Here is a 21664-nt window from a genome sequence, read left to right as displayed (position 1 = left end):
CGATCTGTCTACTCGATACTGCCGGCAAGGTGCTGGAGAGGGTTATCCTTAACAGACTCGTACAGTACACGGAGGGTACAAACGGTCTGTCAAGGAACCAATTCGGCTTCCGAAAAGGCAAATCTACGGTGGATGCCATCTTGTCTGTCACTAAGACAGCTGAGGTGGCAATCCAGCCCAAGAGGACAGGTATTCGTTATTGCGCAGTTGTCACGCTTGACGTGAGAAATGCGTTTAATAGCGCTAGCTGGGACTACATAGCCAACTCGCTTCGGAACGTCCAGGTGCCGGTGTCGCTGTACAGGATCCTGGAAAATTATTTCCAGAATCGTGTGCTATGCTACAACACGGAGGAGGGTCAGAAATGCGTTCCAATCACCGCAGGGGTTCCGCAAGGTTCCATACTGGGCCCGGTGTTGTGGAACGTCATGTATGACGAGGTGTTGAAACTAAAGTTCCCGGTAGGGGTGGTGATTGTCGGCTTTGCGGAAGATATCACTTTGGAAGTCTACGGTGAATCTATCAGAGAGGTTGAGTTGACGGCTGCCCACTCTATAAGCATTGTTGAAGATTGGATGCGATCCAGGAAACTGGACCTAGCGCATCATAAAATGGAGGTTATCGTGGTTAACAACCGCAAGTCGGTGCAGCAAGCAAATATCAGCGTCGGGGACTGCACTATTTCGTCAACGCGGTCCTTAAAACTCCTTGGAGTCATGGTCGACGACAAGCTCAAGTTCGGGAGCCACGTCGACTATGCCTGCAAGAAGGCTTCCACAGCTATTTCGGTATTGTCTCGTATGATGTCTAATAGCTCTGCGGTATATGGCAGCAAGCAAAAGCTTTTAGACAACGTGATCCAGTCCATACTCAGGTATGGCGGGCCGGTGTGGTCATCGGCGTTAGGTACCAAAAGCTATCTAGCCAAGCTGGAAAGCACCTATCGTCTCATGTGCTTAAGAGTGGCGAGTGCGTATCGCACAGTTTCACATGACGCAATCTGCGTCTTGACGGGTATGATGCCTATTGGTATCATCATCAGCGAGGACGTAGAGTGCTTCAACCAACGTGGAACTAGAGGCATACGGAGTACCACAAGATCGGCTTCGATGATCACATGGCAGCGGGTATGGTCTGATTCCACAAAAGGCCGGTGGACACATAGACTTATCCCGGAACTATCCGGATGGGTCAACAGGCGCCATGGCGAAGTCAACTTCCACCTGACACAGATTCTGTCAGGGCATGGTTGTTTTAGACAGTATCTGCACAAATTTGGGCATGCGGAGTCCCCCGAGTGTCCCGAATGCGCGGACGTTGAGGAAACTGCAGAACATGCTTTCTTCATATGCCCTTGTTTCGCGGGCGTGAGAAGCAACATGATGGCAGTTAGCGGACAGGACACTACTTCGGATAACTTCGTCCAAAGGATGTGTTCTAGCTCGGATGTCTGGGGTGCGGTCAATGCGGCTGCTACCCAGATCGTACTTGAGCTACAAAACCGCTGGAAAGCCGATCAACGGCGAATAAACAGCCTAGCTACCATAGTCCAGTAGTTATCTAAGAGTGTGCGTTAAGCACAATAGCCCCTTCCTGAAGTAATACCGATAAGGTGGTTCCAGGGGGAATTGAGGCTGGAGACTCGAGCAGGGTTTTAGTGGGTCTGGATCCTCACGCCCCAGTAGGGGGGTCGGGATACTAAACCCCACTCCCTGAGTTGTCTTCTCAGGTGTCTGATAGCAGATTTCCCTACTCGTTAAAAAAAATAAAAAAAAAGGACAGGTTCTTGTCTACAACCCAGCTGAAGTCGGCTAAGCTGCGTTTCCAAGAGTTTCAGGGTTTGCCTCTTCTTCGTTATCTTAGCGGATTTCAGTTGAGCGCTTCTCTACAGATCTGGTTCGCTTCTGTCCTAAAGCTGTGTCCGATCCGCTTCCATCTACGTTTTCGAAAATCTGTTGCTATCGGTCATTGATGACGATGAGGGTTGATGGCATCACTTACTTATTTACTTAATTGGCCTAACGTCTTACGACTAGGCCTGCGCAATATATCTGTTTCTCCATGGTAACTGATCTCCAGTTGCGCGGGCACTCATTGCTCGCCAGATCTCACTCCACCTGCTCTTGCTACCTCGCACGCTGTGCCCCTCTTCGTCTTGTTCTTACCGGATTTGATGCGAAAACCATTTGTCGAATTGCATAGGGAGAGCAGCAGAATTTGTTCACGTCACTAATTGGAAATTCAGTCACTTTGTTCGAGTCGCGTACAGTTCTAATTGGTTCTAATTAGAGAATTTTGTCATCGATGGCTGAGGATGTGTAAGACTAGTTGGATGATGATTACAAGGTTCTACGTTGCTCTACGAAGACTTCAGTATCGGGTTGTTGAGTTGGCCATTTACTGCGTTGAATTTGATAGCGAAACGTAGCGGTCGATGCGTAATTCTTTTCAGCGAGTTAGTTGCGATGCGATGATGTTCATGCCAGCGGTCATTAATTGGCACCAGTTCCAACAATTTTCCAGTTGTTTTTGCGGGTTCAGACTGTTTGTAGCAAGAATTTTCGGTCGTTAGTCGTCGGTCGTTGGCCGTGGTATTTCCCTTGCGTACGAAAGCGTGTTCCTGGCGATGGTGGTACGGCGTTGAGAGTTTATGTTGGTCAAATACACGGTGATTATGACCCATCGTGTAGCATTCCTTCTCAGAGGTCCGATATTGATGGTGTAGGTCTGCGTTGCGTTCCCGATGGGAATGTTGCAAAACGAAAATGGCAAGATACGGAACGATGGTTGCCAACGAGGTTGGAAAATGCGTTGTGTCTTAGCGATTGTCGAGCCTCATGTCGGTCGTCGAAGGAGCGAATAATTGTTCGTCGAAAATGTTTTTTGCAAGCAGCCCTTGCGGAATAGCAGGGAGCGGCGTTGTCTTCTTCGGTGAGCTTCTCCATCAGCGTGTGATTTGGCATGGTGGCTGCGTTGGCGATGATTGGAGTAGCAGGCTGAACGTAGGTGGAACTTCCCGACACTACCCAACCGAGAACGGAGTTGACGAGCACGGAAAGGTTGTCGTCAAGCGGAATTCTGCCAGCAACGTTGAATAGCTCGAAGAATATTTCCGCAGCCAGGACAAGATCAATCGGACCAGTGCGGTAAAATGACGTATCGGCTAGGTTAATATTGGGCGGAATGTCCCAAGAAGAGATGTCAACGGAAGTAGATGGAACATCGATGGTAACCTTCGGCAAAACGATAAAATCAAGATGGTATGTATACTTGCTAAGGTGGGACCGAATCGTGATGTGTAGCTTGTACCGGGCATGCGTTGCAGACTGGCCAATGCCGGCGATTGGGGGCGAATCTTCTGCCGTTGCGCCTGAGTTCGTAGCGAAAACGAATCGCTCATGAAGCAGCATTCACTTCCGGAATCTAACAGCGCCCGTGCTGCATGCTCGACTCCGTGGTTGTCGACGACGATGACGATAGCGGTAGCCAAAAGAATTGTTTTCTGTCCGTGACCCACGGAAGCGTTGCAGGCAGATTCCCCAATAATAGCTGAAATTGTAGCAGTAACTGAGCAGCTAGTCGATGGTACTGGCGTCGATGGACGCTCTTCGGTGGCAGTCTCCTCCGTGGCATATAGAATAATTTCCAAGCGACCGCGTAATTATTAGCACTAATTGGAATCGATTGTACAAGTTTTAGAGCATCACCCGATAATGACGCCCGTAAATAGTAAAACTTCTGGATCAGCGAAAGTTCGACCGATGAATGCACTAACGACAAGTATAAATCGTAGAAGTTCAACCACGAATCTAGATCACCATTGAACACCGGGAGTTTAACGTCAGGTAGACGGATATGCGCGGATGACAGAGGGATGTGGCTTGATGTAGAAACTGTCATACACGAATTGTTAGATTTATTGTTGGCCAACAGGAAACCTTTTATCCGAGAGTAGGCTGACTAGGTTTCCGTTCGCAGCTTCAGTTGCTCGTCCAGATTGGCCTCGTCCAACGGCTCAATTTCCATTTGAACCGCGTCCATGTCATCCCAGAGTTTGACGAGGCTCTCCAGCCATACTGGAACCTCAAATGCGTCTTGACGCGGCGCTCTGTGGCCATTGCAGCAGGATAACTCGTCGACCAATCAAATGAAATGGTGGGATCTGGAAGGCAGAAGACCGCGCAGCACAAGAAGGGCAAATAAAAGAGTTGGAAAGCCAATTACCTTGTAAAGGCTTTAAAATGCCTTGAAATTTAGCCTGCAGCCAAGTTTCGATGATTGAATGGTCCACGGGTAGCAGTAAACTAGTAACGAAACGGCAGCAAGCGTTGAATTGAAACAGCAAACCGGATCACCAGTGATTACAATTGTCCATGGATAGCAGCAAATCAGCAGTCGGAAAGCCACAAAACGACGAGATCAAGATTCACAATGGCGGAATCTGCAAGGCAGAAGACCGCACAGCACAAAAAACACAAGTAGTGTTGTTGGAATATTAATTACCCTAGCAAGGCTAGAAAATGCCTTGAAATTGCATCCACGAACAAGCAGGTTGGATCTTTCCTCCTCCGAACACAACAACAACAACAACAACAACAACAACAACAACAACAACAACAACAACAAAACTTCAGGCAGCAGCAGTAGCGGCAACGATGGCGACGAAACAAAGCTTCCAACCAGAGACTAGAATGGCGACGAAAAGACGCTCTATCACAAATTAAAATGCCGGCAACGGAGTTCAACGTTGCATCCGGTTCGAAGGACCATATGTCGAATTGCACAGGGAGAGCAGCAGAATTTGTTCACGTCACTAATTGGAAATTAAATCACTTTGTTCGAGCCGCATACAGTTCTAAATTTGGCGATTTATTTTAGATAGGTGAGTATTTGTATTATTCGAGTTCGAGAGTCTTCTTCCACTTTTACAGGTAAGTTATTTCACTTCAGTTTCGTTTACAGGTTTCCCGGATTTTTATACAATTGTGCAGGTAAGTAAAACGCTTAGTTTCACTAAATTCTATAATTGTATTATAACTAGATTTCATAAATTTGCACAATTCAATATGATACAATTTGTATTTGCACTTGTAATTTGCTTCGGGTTGAACGTAAACACTACGGCTCACGTTACGTTGCTGCTGCCAGATGCGTAGAAAGAGGAGCATTGAGTGTGACGGGACGCTTTTATACTTTACAGCCCGGAAGTCAGAGACGAGCGAAACGGCTATATACTGCTCGAATCAGTTTTCGCGAATGTTCCCTTTATCGGCTGTGGTTCATCATCCAGGGTTCTACAGGGTTGATGTCTGCATAAACGGTACTAATTCGTCGTGCACGAACACCATTTTTGCAGGATTGTTGTCCGGCATTCTAGCAACATTTCCTGCCCAACGTATCCGTTCAGCTTTAACCACTTTCTGAATACTTGGTTCGCCGTAGAGACGCTCGGTCTCGTGGTTCATTCTTCGCCTCCATACATCGTTCCTTTGCACTCCGCCGAAGATGGTTCTTAGCACCCGCCGTTAAAAAACTCCGAGAGAGATCGTAGCCATGATAAGTCTAGTAAGCTTACCCGGAAAGCCGTTTTCGTCCAAAATTTTCCATAGCTCTTGTCGGTTTACACTATCATATGCGGCTTTGAAATCGATGAACAGGTGGTGCGTGGAGACTCGGAATTCGCGGCACTTCTGGAAGATCTGCCGCAGGGTGAAGATTTGGTCCGTTGTAGACCGACCCCCCATGAAGCCGGCCTGATAACTTCCCACAAATCTATTGACTATTGGTGATAGTCGATGAAAGATGACTTGGGACAACACTTTGTAGGCGGCATTCAGGATAATGATTGCCGGGAGTTCTCACAATCCAGCTTATCACCTTTCTTGTAGATAGGGCAGATAGCCTGTTTTTCCACTCCTCCGGTAGTCGTTCCGTATCCCAAATCTTGACAATCAGCTGATGCAGACAGCCGGCCAACTTGTCCGGGTCCATTTTAATAAGTTCCGCTCCAATGCCATCCTTTCCCGCTGCTTTGTTGTTCTTCAGCCGCTGGATGGCTTCTTTAATTTCCCTTATCGATGGGGGTGGCACATCTTTGTTGCTTGCTACACCAATGTTATCACTTCCTCCGCTTTCATGGTCTTCCGTCTGCACGTCATTCAGGTGTTCATCGTAGTGCTGCTTCCACCTTTCGATCACCGCACTGTTGTCAGTCAAGTTACCTCCATCTTCATCTCTGCACATTTCAGCCTGCGGCACAAAGCCTTTGCGAGAACCGGTGAGTCTCTGATAGAACTTCCGTGTGTCGTGAACGCGGTACAGCTGTTCGAGTTCTTCGCACTCCTTCTTCTCTTGGTGGCGCTTCTTTTCCTTGAAGAGTCGGGTTTGCTGCCTCCGCTTCTGTTTGTATCGCTTCACATTCTGACGAGTGGCTCTACGCAGTATTTGTACCCGCGCTGTGTTCTTCTCAGCCAATATCTACTGGCATCCCTCGTCAAACCATTCGTTACGTCCATTCGGTGCCACACTGCCTAGGACATTCTCCGCTACGCTGTTCATGACTGTTTTCACGGCATTCCAACAGTCCTCAAGAGGGGCTTCATCCAGCTTACCCTCTTCTGGTAGCACAGTTTCGAGAGATAACGCGTAGCTTTCGGCGACATCCGGTTGCTTCAGTCGCGCTAGATTATACCGTGGCGGGCGCCGGTATCCTATGTTGTTTACAACAGATAGTTTTTGACGTATCCTTACCATCACTAGGTAGTGATCCGAATCAATGTTAGCGCCCGGATAGGTTCTGACGTCGATAATGTCTGAAAAGTGCCGACCATCTATCAGAACGTGGTCGATTTGTGATTCTGTCTGGTTGGGTGATCTCCAGGTGTACCGATGGTAGAGGTTATGCTGGAAGAAGGTACTACCTATGGCCATGTTGTTGGGGGCGGCGAAGTCGACATGTCTTAGGTCGTGTTCGTTCGTTTGCGGGTGAGCGCTGAATCTTCCAATCACCGGTTGGAATTCCTCCTCCTGACCAACCTGATCATTACAGTCTCCGATGATAATTTTGACATCATGTCTTGGACAGCGGTCGTATTCACACTCCAACTGCGCGTAGAATTCGTCTTTGTCATCATCGATACTTCCGAGGTGATGGCTATGCACGCTAATTATGCTTATATTGAAGAATCGGCCCTTGATTCTTAATCTGCACATCTCGCCCATCACTATAAAAGCTGTGACAGCTCGTGTGTATTACCACAGCTCTGGTAGATGGTATGCCTTCTTGTTGGCCTTCTCTATACGTACTGTTGCAGCACTATCTGCAAATCTTGTATAAAACCCTATTTTCATAAAAAACGATAAAAATCGTTCAGTAAGCTAAAACAGGAAACACTGTTCGTTATCGCTATCGTTATAATATATATCATTAACGCTAACAATTGATCTCTCTTGCCCGCCCAAATTGTATTCCGATAGGTACTGCCTTCTTTCTTGAGGCAGGTCAGTTCAGTTATCAAATTTATATCGATCGAATCAGTCGAGAAATAATATACGCTATTTCGCTTTCGAAACCACACGTTGGTTTAATTTTGTATCACGGGTCGAAATTTAATTAAAGTTCAAGTATTAAACAAGAACGTGTTTTCGGATATCACCAGTATATCACACTACTCCTTGGAAATCCCAGATTCCCCGACGGATCCGCACAAGTTCCGGAACATAAAATTGGTGCCGAAACCCGGGACCTGGAATGCAGATTAATCATAGGCGAAAATTTGGAGGTTAGCGTCTGGAACATATCGGCCAATCATCACTATTGGAGTGGATTGGATACCCTTTCGAGGCTTTGGCGCCTATTTCGGACCAGTCGCATATAATCCTCTCTTCGCACATCGCATTCGGAGGAATTTGGAATTTTTTGGAGGATTTTGGACCAAAACCCAATCGTGAGTGGACACGTGGTTGTAGGTTAGCAAAGTGAGCACAGGTAAATTCACTCTATGAGATCAGGTGAGTGACAACTATTTAATACCTAGTACAAATAAAAAGGCTTGGATGTCGTTTAAAGTACCAGCTGGTGGTTTAAAAACTCGTAAAGGTGGCCGTGTCATGAAAGGTGATACAAAAAAGGTTAAGCGGCTCTTAATACGTCGCAACAATATTGTTGGTTCGGCAAAGTAGATCAGGGAATATGACGCTAATTTCGATTTCGAGCGCGACTTTCCTCAAATAAAGTTTCGCCTCGAAAAGCTAGATTCTCTCTGGGACGAGTTTAATGAAATCCAAGCAGAAATCGAATGTGAGCATGAAATCAGTGACGAACTAGCTGACGAACGTATTGAATTCGAGACAATATATTTTGAGCTGAAGGGACCTGGCAAGCAAATTAGGCGTCACAAACACGTCTTCTCCAATACCCGCTTCACCTGTTGCTCCACCTACCCCAGCCTTTGGTGTTAGGCTACCTGAGATAAAAATCCCAGAATTTAACGGAAATTTTGATGAGTGGTTAAATTTCCATGATTTGTTCAACACTCTTATTCACACCAGTACTCAGTTAACTCCTATACAAAAGTTCCAATATCTTAAAGCGGTTTTAAAGGGAGATGCACTTCGTTTGGTACAATCGTTGGCAGTGAGCTCGGCCAATTATATGATTGCCTGGGATCTGCTCAAGCAACGTTACGATAATAAAAATTATCTGATAAAGCAACACCTATCGGCCCTTCTATCCACTCCATTCCTAAAACGGAAGTCTTCGGCTGCGCTATCGGGTTTAGCGGACACATTTGAAAAACATCTTGGTATGCTGAATAAATTAGAAGATCCTAAGGAGCATTGGAATTCCCTTTTAGTCGAATTATTAAGTAGTCGGCTTGATGCTACGTCGCAAAAAGAGTGGGAAAATCAATTGGATGATGACTCCCACCCTTCTTATAGTGATCTGATCAAGTTTATACAAAAGCGCTCTCGGATCATACAATCGTTAACGCTCTCCCAGTCGTCAAATGCAACTGTTAGGCCAGAACCGAAGTTTAATCGAATCAATGTGTCGTCTCACCCTGTCGTCGCAAATGAAGATGCCAAAGTGTATGTAGCTTGCCGGAAGGATTCTCACACTCTGAGTGCTTGCGAAAATTTTGTGAAACTGTCTCCAAAGTTACGCTACAACCTCGCAAAAAGACATGGGTTATGTATAAATTGCTTAAAGTCGTCACACTTGTTGAAGGATTGTCAGTCTGCGCCTTGTCGAGTTTGCCATAAACGACACAATACTATGTTACACTTAAACACCTCCACCGCCCTAACAGTGTAGGTAACAGATTGCACCGATAGCTCTGAATCAGTTGCAAGAACTCGACCAAACTCACAATCGGCCACGGTCGTCGAGTCGTCGTTGTCGGTAAAGCCATGCATTGCCGAGCAATCGCATGGCATCCCTCGGGTAATGGGATACAATCGTTCGTCGCCGGGAGGCCAAAATCAATCCGTTTCGTTTAACCCTCCGTCGGTGGGAATACCGTCAGGGTCGGCTCATGGTTCTTCACACGTAACAAGCTATCCAGTCGTTACTCCATTGCTCAAATCCACTAAGAAGACTAACAGAACTGTATTCATGTTAACGGTCTACGTCAAGGTTCGTGATGTCGATGGAACCTATATTCTTGCACGCGCTCTGCTGGACTCGGCGTCTGAGCGCAATTTCGTTACTGAAAATCTCGCACAAAGGCTTCGTTTGAAACGTACTGGTTCGGACATTGACGTCTATGGAATTGGAAATACAGTACAACGTGTAACTCAAGCAATCACGATCAACCTGTCCTCTAGAGTCAGCCACTTTAATACAGATATCGATTTTCTCATCCTTCCTAGCCTAACGAGAATTCTCCCGTCGGTCGATGTAGATATAACAAGTTGGGAAATCCCGAACAACTTACCTTTGGCTGACCCAACGTTCCATCGCGCCCACGGAATAGATATGATTCTAGGAATTCAGTGGTTCTTCTCATTGTTAGAAAATGACCAGATTACTCCACGGTCCACAGCTACCAATACTACGCAAAACAGTATTTGGTTACGCTATTGCTGGCGATCATACCCAGCACAATCCTATTCGAACAGTGGTGTGCAATGCTGCAATGACAGTTGACAAACTAACAGCAGTCGTGCAACGGTTTTGGGAAGTGGAAAGTTTTGAAGGACAAAGGTCATTATCGTTAGAAGAGCAATATTGTGAGAACCATTTTCGCACTACACACTCAAGAGCCCCTGACGGTCGGTACGTGGTCCGATTGCCGATTCGTGAGGAGCTACTTTCGGATCTGGGAGCGTCGTTGCCAGTCGCAATACGAAGATTCCATGCAATTGAGAGAAGGCTCTCATCTAACAGGCAACTTCATTCAGATTACAGTAAATTTATTAATGAATATCAATCTCTGGGTCACATGGAACAAGTATTGCCGGACCCTTCAGTGCCGCATTTTTATCTCCCTCATCACGCAATATTGCGCCCGGAGAGTAAAACGACCAAAATCAGAGTGGTTTTTGATGGTTCGTGCAAATCAGCGAGCCACATCTCGCTGAACGACTTGTGCTACATCGGCCCTACTGTACAACCTCCACTCATCTCAATTATTCTCAACTTTCGGTTACCAACATACGTCATCACCGCTGATATTGAGAAAATGTACAGGCAAATTGTTGTACATCAGCAGGATCGACCGCTGCAGCAAATCGTATGGAGGAACAATCCTGAGGCCCGTTTGCAAACTTTTCAGCTGAAAATAGTGACGTATGGCACTTCGTGTGCTCCGTTTTTGGCAACGCGAGTGCTCAAGCAGCTTGCAGATGATGAAGCAGGAAAATATCCATTGGCGTCAAATGTCATCAAGCGTGCGTTTTATGTCGACGATTGTTTAACCGGTGTTGATAGCAAAGAAAGGCTGATAGCAACCTGTAAACAGCTAACTGAGTTACCTGAGTCTGGCGGCTTCGTGCTACGAAAGTGGAGTTCGAGTGATCCACAAATTATATCGCTCATCCCAGAGTCCCTTCGGGACCTGCAGGGTGATTTAGAAATTGATAAATCGAACATTGTTAAGACGCTTGGTTTACTTTGGCATCCGCAGTCTGATTGTTTTGGCTTCAAAGTACCAGCATTGTCTGATTCAAATCCAGTAACAAAGCGCATTGTGCTATCGGAAATGTCCCGATTAAACGATCCAATGGGACTTGTTGGTGCAGTTATTGTTTCGGTAAAAATTTTCCTGCAATCACTGGGGTTAGAGAAATTCACGTGGGATCAGCCGCTTCCACAAGATTTCCAAAACTGGTGGAAAATGTTCAGAGAAGAAATGCAGGAGCTGAGCACTCTTCGAATTCCTCGACGTGTCATTTTGCACAATTATACAAATATTCAACTGCACTGTTTCTCAGATGCCTCTGATATGGCTTATGGATGCTGCCTTTACGTCACATCGTCAAATCGTAACAGAACTTCCATAGCCAACCTTCTTATGTCGAAGTCAAGAGTTTGTCCGCTTGATAACCTCTCCATACCCCGTGCCGAGTTATGCGGAGCAGTAATGGCAGCGCAATTAGCTGATTGTGTGCGGGCTTCTACTAATTTACAAAGCCCGATTACGTTTTGGACAGATTCAAGTATTGTTTTGCATTGGCTAGCCACCTCGTCATCCAAGTGGAAAGTTTTCGTTGCTAACCGTGTAGCCGAAATACATCGTTTAACACGAGGCTTTGTATGGCGCCACATTCCCACTGACCTGAATCCTGCAGATCGCATATCCCGAGGAGTATTACCTTCCCGTCTGATTGATGATGAACTTTGGTGGCATGGGCCATCATTCCTAAACAACGATTCCAGCTGCTGGCCAAAAACCCGATTTAATCCACCTAGTGGTGAAAGGAACCTTTGTTATACCATCTTATATGTCATTTGACATAGGCATTTTCAGTTAAAATATTATTTTTAATTTGTATTTGAATTTGTAATTTTCATAAAACTGACAGAGTCAAATTATATACGCATCACTTTGAACTAATTTCTTATATAAACTGTTTCTTAGGCCCAGCCGTTCTCAAGTTATTCAGATGTGAACCAAATTTTGTCAGATTGTTCATTTTAGGTCAGAAAGCAAAAATCTTAAATTTGGTGCCGATTGATACCTCCATTAGTGGTACGATTAGTGGTAGTACCTCCTTTTTAAAAAAAGACCCGTTTTGTCAAACCTTTTTATTTTTTACTTACAGATAAACCTGGAAATCTCGACCAACATGTCAAAAGGTCCAATGTGCAAATGAGATATTCTCTTTGCGTTTCTTCTCTTATGCTTATTACGGCGGCATAAATACATTTCAACCCAATTATTCTAAAGGATAAGCTTTCCAATAACACCAGTAACCGTTTCATGCAAAATAGATGCATTCAAGTGCATTTATGCCGCCGTAATAACCGTAAGAGACGAGTCGCAAAGAGAATCTCTCATTTGCACATTGGACCTTTTGGAATGCTGCTCGTCAAATATTAGGTTTAGAAAGAAACTATTTTCACATTCAAATTCCAATTCCAATCGAAAATAGTCGAGTAAAAACTGGCTTTTTTTAGTGTTTTGAGCTGTAAATGATCATAAAGAAATCGACACGTCTTCGGAATTTAATTCAACTGTTTGTTAACGCTGTGCTAGTTATCATCCATATGCATCCTAGCGATAAACAATTTTCAGAGTGTATTTTAACCTACTAAATTACTTTATAGAATATAGGAAAGCAATGAAAACATCGTGCACAGAATTTTTGAGCAGAACTGATTTTAAAGTGGCTGTTAGCTTCAGGGTACAATGCTAGCCTAACAAGCCAGTCATTGTATGTTCGAATCTCGACTGATCGGTGTCGCTACAGAGTTAATAGGATCTTTGCCCTAGCCCCGTAATTTTCCTGTACTCTAATAACCGGCTGCGAAGTCTGTCGATAAAGAAGAGTGGCTTTTCGAGATTGATTTGAAATGATGATTTGAAAGATGATGGACCTATGAGAAAAGTTTTTGATGACATAGGAATCCCTCAGTTTAGTCGTAATGCTTCGTGCATGTTGTGAATCTGAATGCTTTCCGGTTAAAGTTCTGAAGGACGTTTACACCCATGGCTTTGCTTTGCTTGATTTTAAAGTGGTTTCTTCAAACAAATCATTAAATTTCGCAACCAGTAAGAGATAGATAGTTACTATATGCAGCAAAGTTGCTTATTTTAGTGTTCTAGAATTTTTGTGAAGACGCTATTTTTTTGGACGCATGTAAAAAACAAAAATTTGTGTCACCCTATTAGGTGGATTCACGGTCACCCTAAAAGTGTAAGAAAATGTGTTATATTTTATTAATTAACTGCTGCAAAGAAACATCCGTTGAAAAGTTACACATTTTTACTATATTATTCTGTTTTAAAGGTTTAGTCCAATTAAAGGTTTGGTCATTAAGGTTTTCTTGAATAAATTTCATCAATCATTTTTAAATATCTTTTGACCAGTAGAACCAATCCTTATGAAATTTGGTAAATACATTTGCAGTGTTAAGACCTCTCGTTTAATACTACAACAATTGAAACTAGATAAATTATCTTGGTTAAAATCGCTATAAAATATTGTAAATTTTAACGTGTAACTTCAATTACTCATAACTTTCAAGCTAAAAGTCCAATCAAAAAACCGTTCAATAGTGATCTATCCGGCTATATTACCTTTCAAATGAGACTAATAGCGCATAAATCGGCTTGGCCATCTCTGAGAAACAGGCGATAATTATTACCTTGTCAAAACACGTTTTTAAGCATAACTTTTAAACTACTTATTTGTTTTCAATAAAACTTCCCGAAAAATTTTATAATTTAGGAAGAGCTTTCATTTGGTACTAAGATCATTGAAATCGGTTGTGTGGTTCCTGAGAAAACCGTGTGACGTAGTTTTCACATTTTTGCTTATAACTTTTAAAAGAAACATCGGACCACGAAGCAATTCAATAGTGATATACTAGGCAATAATACCTTTCAAATGAGACTAATAACGCATAAAACGGTTCAGCCATATCCGAGAAACAGGCGATAGAAAATGAGCTGCACACACACACATACACACACACAGACATTGCTCAGTTCGTCGAGCTCTATCGATTGGTATATGTGATTCGGCCCTCCGGGCCTCGGATCAGTTTTGTGTTTTTCGACCAATTTCTAAACCTTTGTTATATACTATAACAAAGGTAAAACATCCTGGCCATCACGATTTCCCCTCCTCGGGAAAAGAACCGTACGACACGGTGCAGAGCTGAATGGATTGGATATTGATTTTGGGTACGGTAAATAATTTTCACTCCATTTAGCACAACTCACACCGCAAAACAAAAACACGCCCGCCAGTGTCCAACCATTATTCCTTTGAAGCGATGCGACATGGGCCACTTGAGATCTGGCTGTTAACCCGAACAAGCCAGACGACGTATGATTTAAAAGGGTTTTCTCGCTTTCGTTTCTAAAAGTTCATTTCTAAAATTCTAGTTGTCGATTTACATGGTACTTCGAAAAATTAAAATCAATTAGCCCAATCATGGAGCAAAACCCATGCTTGAGCTTGTCACATGTTATTAAACATAAATGTTGTAGATTTATTAATTCCTGCGAGTTTGCGAGTAAATAAGTCACATATACAAAGCAGTCTGCCATGAAATGATATTTCAGAATGTACGTTTTGGTTGTGAATTATTTAATTCAATTTAACTCCATCAGAAACTTTGTGTTTATTAAAATTAAAACTAAATAAACAAAATCAAACAAAAGGGCAAAACAGAAAAAGAAAAAAAGGTAAAAGTTTAAGAACAGAAAAAGAATGGATAAGGTAACAAACAAGGAGAAAGTAAAAGAAAAGAAAATTAATAACAACGTGGTTAAGGAAAAAATGGAAAATTAAGAAGCAAAATAGGTTCACAAAGAATGAAAAACACGGTAGAAATGCGCAAAAAAACATTAAAAGGGATATAAAAGAGAAGTTGAAGCAAATGATGACAAGCAAAGAAAGACGACAAGCAGAAAAAAATACAAAAAATAAAAGTAAAAGAAAGAGAAACAAAAAGAGAGAAAAAAGAAAGACAAAAAAAGAATGAATAAAAACTACAAATAACAGTGAAAAACAATAATAATAAAATGCTTTAGAGAAAGAAAATAGAGAAAAACCAAGCACAAATTAAAATATGGAAACACTAGAAGAAAAATAAGGGTACTATGAATATAGAGAAACAATAAAATAGAGATAAAAATTAAAAGGAAAACAAAACAGCATACAATGGGCAAAAACGAGCTCATAATCCCAATAGTTAGAAGCCGCTAGTTTGGAATCTTGCAAGATACCGATGTAAAAAATACATGGAATCGGTTGGTGATGGTCTTGTGCAGACTTCGGGAAGTGATCCATTTTGCGCTATTGTCCCCAAAAATCATGACAAAAGCTAATTAAATAATGTAGAAACTTCTTCGCCGCGTGTGCAACGAACACAAATTATTTCCAAATGTTGTCAAAACATTAGAAGAATCAAAGCCCATCCATTCCATACTGTGCGAAATGCAAGAATAGTCCATTTTTCCCAACTCACCCCTAAATACATAGCAAAACCTAATTAGAGCGATTATAACTAACGAAGCAAATTGAGTTCATTTCGCGGGCGGCAAATGAGTTATTTTACGGTTTAATTAGCTTTCAACATGATTTTTGGGGATAATAGGGTAAAATTGATCACTTAACGAAGTCTGCACAAGATGGGACCTTCACCAATCGATTCCTTGCATTTTTTCTATAAGAATAAACGTCTTTTAAAATTCCAAAATAGCAGCTTCTAATTATTGGAATTACGAGCTCGTTTTTGCCCATTGCACAGCGGGAAGAATGAGAAAAAAGAAAAGAGCATAAAAAAATTAAGAGAAAAAAAACAAATAATGATAGGAAGAAAAACAAACAAAGAATGGCAGAAAAAACGCTAAAAATTATTATTCTCGTAGTAAGAATATTACTAAGCCGACGAAAATCGAAACGAACGAGACAAGAAAGAGAGTGAAACTGTCACCTTATATTAAGGAATAGAAACTGGAACACATCGAAAAAAAAAACGGGTAAAACAGTGAAACAAAAAGTTTACAGGACAAAAACTAAACAAAAAGAAATCAATTCGTTTAAAGAAACTGAAAACGTTATATGTTATATGTTATGCCATTTTTTACTATTTAATTTCTATAAAAAATTAAAAATAAGGCCATTGCAAATAATTTCAAGTTTTTGCCCCACCCCCCCTTGGAAATTAACTTGAAAAATCTGAGGGCAAAAAAATAATTTGCCTGGTATGAGTTAATTTTTGTTCATAAAATCAATTATCTGTGGGTTCTACAGCCTGAAAACTCGAAAAATGAGTGTACGAGTTGAGTTAATGCTTCTAGCACGAAACAAAAATGGAAATTCGAACAACGAAATTTTTCGTTTTTGTCTTTTTTCGTAGATTCTTGCATGAAAAATAATAACGTATATATTAAAAACAAGAATAGATTTGATTTTCACGTTTAAACTTTAAGTAAAAATGCCTAAAATCTATATTTTTTTGCTCGATTAAAAAATTCTCTGCTTTTTTTCGCCCCCCCCCCTTCAGTGGTCTAACACCAGAGGGACAAAAACTTTTTAAAATATTTGTAATCGCCTAAAATAAAACGGAAAATGCAAAGGAAGGATATAAAAGGAAAATTAAAAAAGGAAGATTAAAAAAGGAAACATAAAAAAGGAAAGATAAAAAAGGAAAAGGAAAAGGAAAAGGAAAAGGAAAAGGAAAAGGAAAAGAAAAGGAAAAGGAAAAGGAAAAGGAAAAGGAAAAGGAAAAGGAAAAGGAAAAGGAAAAGGAAAAGGAAAAGGAAAAGGAAAAGGAAAAGGAAAAGGAAAAGGAAAAGGAAAAGGAAAAGGAAAAGGAAAAGGAAAAAGAAAAGAAAAAGGAAGAGGAAAAGGAAAAGTAAAAGGCGCAAAAGCACAAAGGCAAAAGCAATGGTAATAAAGCAAAGGCAAAAGGAAAAATAAAAGGACTAGGTAAACTGAATGGAAAAGGAAATGAAATAGCAGATAGTGAAAAATGGAAGGAAATAACACAAATGAGAAGGAAAATGGAAAAGGAGGAGATAAACAAAAACAAAAGAAGGTGAAAAAAGAGATGGAAAAGTAGAAAGAAAACAAAAGGATGAAATGATGCAGTTGGTAGAACATATACAAAATATAAAATACAAAATACAAAATACAAAATACAAAATACAAAATACAAAATACAAAATACAAAATACAAAATACAAAATACAAAATACAAAATACAAAATACAAAATACACAAAATACACAAAATACACAAAATACACAAAATACACAAAATACACAAAATACACAAAATACACAAAATACACAAAATACACAAAATACACAAAATACACAAAATACACAAAATACACAAAATACACAAAATACACAAAATACACAAAATACACAAAATACACAAAATACACAAAATACACAAAATACACAAAATACACAAAATACACAAAATACACAAAATACACAAAATACACAAAATACACAAAATACACAAAATACACAAAATACACAAAATACACAAAATACACAAAATACACAAAATACACAAATACACAAAATACACAAAATACACAAAATACACAGAATACACAGAATACACAAAATACACAAAATACACAAAATACACAAAATACACAAAATACACAAAATACACAAAATACACAAAATACACAAAATACACAAAATACACAAAATACACAAAATACACAAAATACACAAAATACACAAAATACACAAAATACACAAAATACACGAAATACACGAAATACACGAAATACACAAAATACACAAAATACACAAAATACACAAAATACACAAAATACACAAAATACACAAAATACACAAAATACACAAAATACACAAAATACACAAAATACACAAAATACACAAAATACACAAAATACACAAAATACACAAAATACACAAAATACACAAAATACACAAAATACACAAAATACACAAAATACACAAAATACACAAAATACACAAAATACACAAAATACACAAAATACACAAAATACACAAAATACACAAAATACACAAAATACACAAAATACACAAAATACACAAAATACACAAAATACACAAAATACACAAAATACACAAAATACACAAAAACACAAAAAACACTAAATACACTAAATACACTAAATACACAAAATGCACAAAATACACTAAATACACTAAATACACAAAATACACAAAATACACTAAATACACTAAATACACTAAATACACTAAATACACTAAATACACAGAATACACTAAATACACTAAATACACTAAATATACTAAATACACTAAATACACTAAATACACTAAATACACTAAATACACTAAATACACTAAATACACTAAATACACGAAATACACTAAATACACTAAATACACTAAATACACAAGATACACAAATTACGCAAAATACGCAAAATACACAAAATACACAAAATACAAAATACAAAATACAAAATACAAAATACAAAATACAAAATACAAAATACAAAATACAAAATACAAAATACAAAATACAAAATACAAAATACAAAATACAAAATACAAAATACAAAATACAAAATACAAAATACAAAATGCAAAATACAAAATAAATAAACTATTCTTTCAGGATATCAACTTTTTCCCACATTCTTAAATGATTCTACCTGTAAATAGGTCGGGTTTAGCTAAAGCTAGCTTGAAATTACTCAAAATGCACCTAAAGTGTACAAACTCAAATTTTGGGTAAAAAATTCAACCAATTTTGGCTACTTGCTACCGATAATGGAATTATTCTCTGTGACAAATAATGCACTTTCAAGTTTCTACTACCAATTTTTTGGTTAAAAACCTAATTTAATCCACCTAGTGGTGAAAGTAAGCTGAGTAAGTTGTTACTAATGAGGGTAAGTGCAAGTAAAAGTAAGTTGTAAAATGAAATATTATTCTTTAACATATACATTGCGTAGTAAAGGTCTAGTTAATAAATTTTTGGACTATGCCTGTAACGCCATTCTATTTGATTCACAACAATAAAGTTTTCTTGAATAAATTTCATCAATTTTTATGAACCTTTGGTTACTCACGTTGTTGTATTTTGTACACCATATGTAGGTTTTTGAATGCCATATTGTTATATAGTTACAAATCGTTTATTACGTATATACTAACGTATACTCTTCAATAAACTTGTTATGAGCAAAATGTCAGAATTATTCAATTTAAATTGTTAGGAAAATAGATTAGCATAAACCGACATCACAGAAACGAAGCAAGTAGCATGTGAGGTGTACCGCAATTGGCCCCAACTGGAATTTTCTTTCGTTTCTTCATATGGAAAAATGGTGTCTGTGTGCAGCAAAACTACTAGCAAATGTAAAATGTTTAAAATGTATCCGTCTTTTGGTAGTCGAGTAATTCGGGGTCAAAATCAGGGTATTTTTTATAATCAAAATTCTGCAGTTCGTAAACAAGGAAACATAGAGGTATACTATGTTCAGCAAAGTTGTGTATTTTTATTATTTATACAACTTTGTAATACATCAAAAAGTCATACAACAATTACAAAAAGAGCTAAAATAGGAAAACTGATTTTTCAAATTCACATACAATAAATAAGATCTCTTCGTTGAAGAGATAGAAGGTCACTGTCTTCAGCAAAATTTCTTGTAATAATATGCTCTAAAACTTTGCAGGACACATCAATGTGTTATATTGAAACTGAAGGAAAATAATTTTTTTATTTCACTTTTCGGGGGATTAATCAAAATTCAAATTCTACCAGACGATAGAGCTTTCAATTTCAAGAAACTCTTCCAAAGGTTCGATAAACTTAAAACCAAGTTTTCCTAGTCAAAACTCTAGTGCGCACGTTGTCTTTGGTTTGGGGCTATTGTGCGCGCGAGTAACTGTGTTACAAAAGTTGGCGCGAGTGTTCGAGGGTTAATATCTTTTGACCGGTAGAACCAATTCTTATGAAATTTTGCATATATATTCGTAATGTGAAAACCTCTCGTTTGATTTCTTGGTTAAAATCATTAAAAATTATTGTTAATTTTGGTGTGGTGTATTGAATTACTCATAACTTTCAAACTAAACATCCAATCAAAAAACCATTCAATAGTGATCTATCCGGCTATATTACCTGCCAAATGAAACTAATAGCACGTAAATCGGTTTGGCCATCTCTGAGAAACAGGCGATCATTTGAATCTTGTCAAAACTGGTTTTTTAAGGCTAACTTTTAAACCACCTGTTTGTTTTCAATAAAAATTGGCGTGAAGTTTAGCAATAGTAAGAGCTTGTATTTGGTACTAAGATCGATGAAATCGGTTATGTGGTTCCGGAGAAAATCGTGTCACGTAATTTTTACAGTTTTGCTTATAACTTTTAAACTAAAAGTCAGACCACGAAACCATTTAATAGTGATATACTAGGTAAAAATACCTTTCAAATAAAAGTAATAGTAGACGAATCAGTTCAGTCATCTCCGAGAAATAGGCGATTGAAAATTGAAGCGCACACACATACACACATAGACACACACACACACACACACACACACACACACACACACACACACACACACACACACACACACACACACACACACACACACACACACACACACACACACACACACACACACACACACACACACACACACACACACACACACACACACACACACACACACACACACACACACACACACACACACACACACACACACACACACACACACACACACACACACACACACACACACACACACACACACACACACACACACACACACACACACACACACACACACACACACACACACACACACACACACACACACACACACACACACACACACACACACACACACACACACACACACACACACACACACACACACACACACACACACACACACACACACACACACACACACACACACACACACACACACACACACACACACACACACACACACACACACACACACACACACACACACACACACACACACACACACACACACACACACACACACACACACACACACACACACACACACACACACACACACACAGAGACATTGCTCATTCGTCGAACCTGATCGATTGGTATATGTGACACGGCCCTCCGGGCCTCAGATCGACTTTGTGTTTTTCGACCAATTCCTAAACCTTTGTTATATTGTATAACAAAGGTAAAACATCGTGGAACTCTCGCAGCTGCACTTGCAGGCTCCAGAATTAGAAAGCAGAGAAACCGTATCACTCGTCGTCACCTCGCTACCGTCGATGCTCCCATTAGCGGCTAATCATTCTACTTTGGGACCATTGCAGCGAAAAATCGCTTGGATATTGAGATTCATACACAATTGTCGCACAAATAATCGATTGCAAGGTCCACTTTCCCCAGCAGAAATAGGCAAATCTTTAAATTTGCTTGTCAGGCAAGCACAAGAGGAGTGCTTCACCATCAATGAAAAACATCAACTTTAAATCACA

This window comes from Sabethes cyaneus, chromosome 1, assembly GCF_943734655.1.
Source record: "Sabethes cyaneus chromosome 1, idSabCyanKW18_F2, whole genome shotgun sequence".
Lineage (NCBI taxonomy): Eukaryota > Metazoa > Arthropoda > Insecta > Diptera > Culicidae > Sabethes > Sabethes cyaneus.
The sequence above is the reverse complement of the archived record's forward strand: the minus strand, read 5'-3'. Positions refer to the sequence as shown.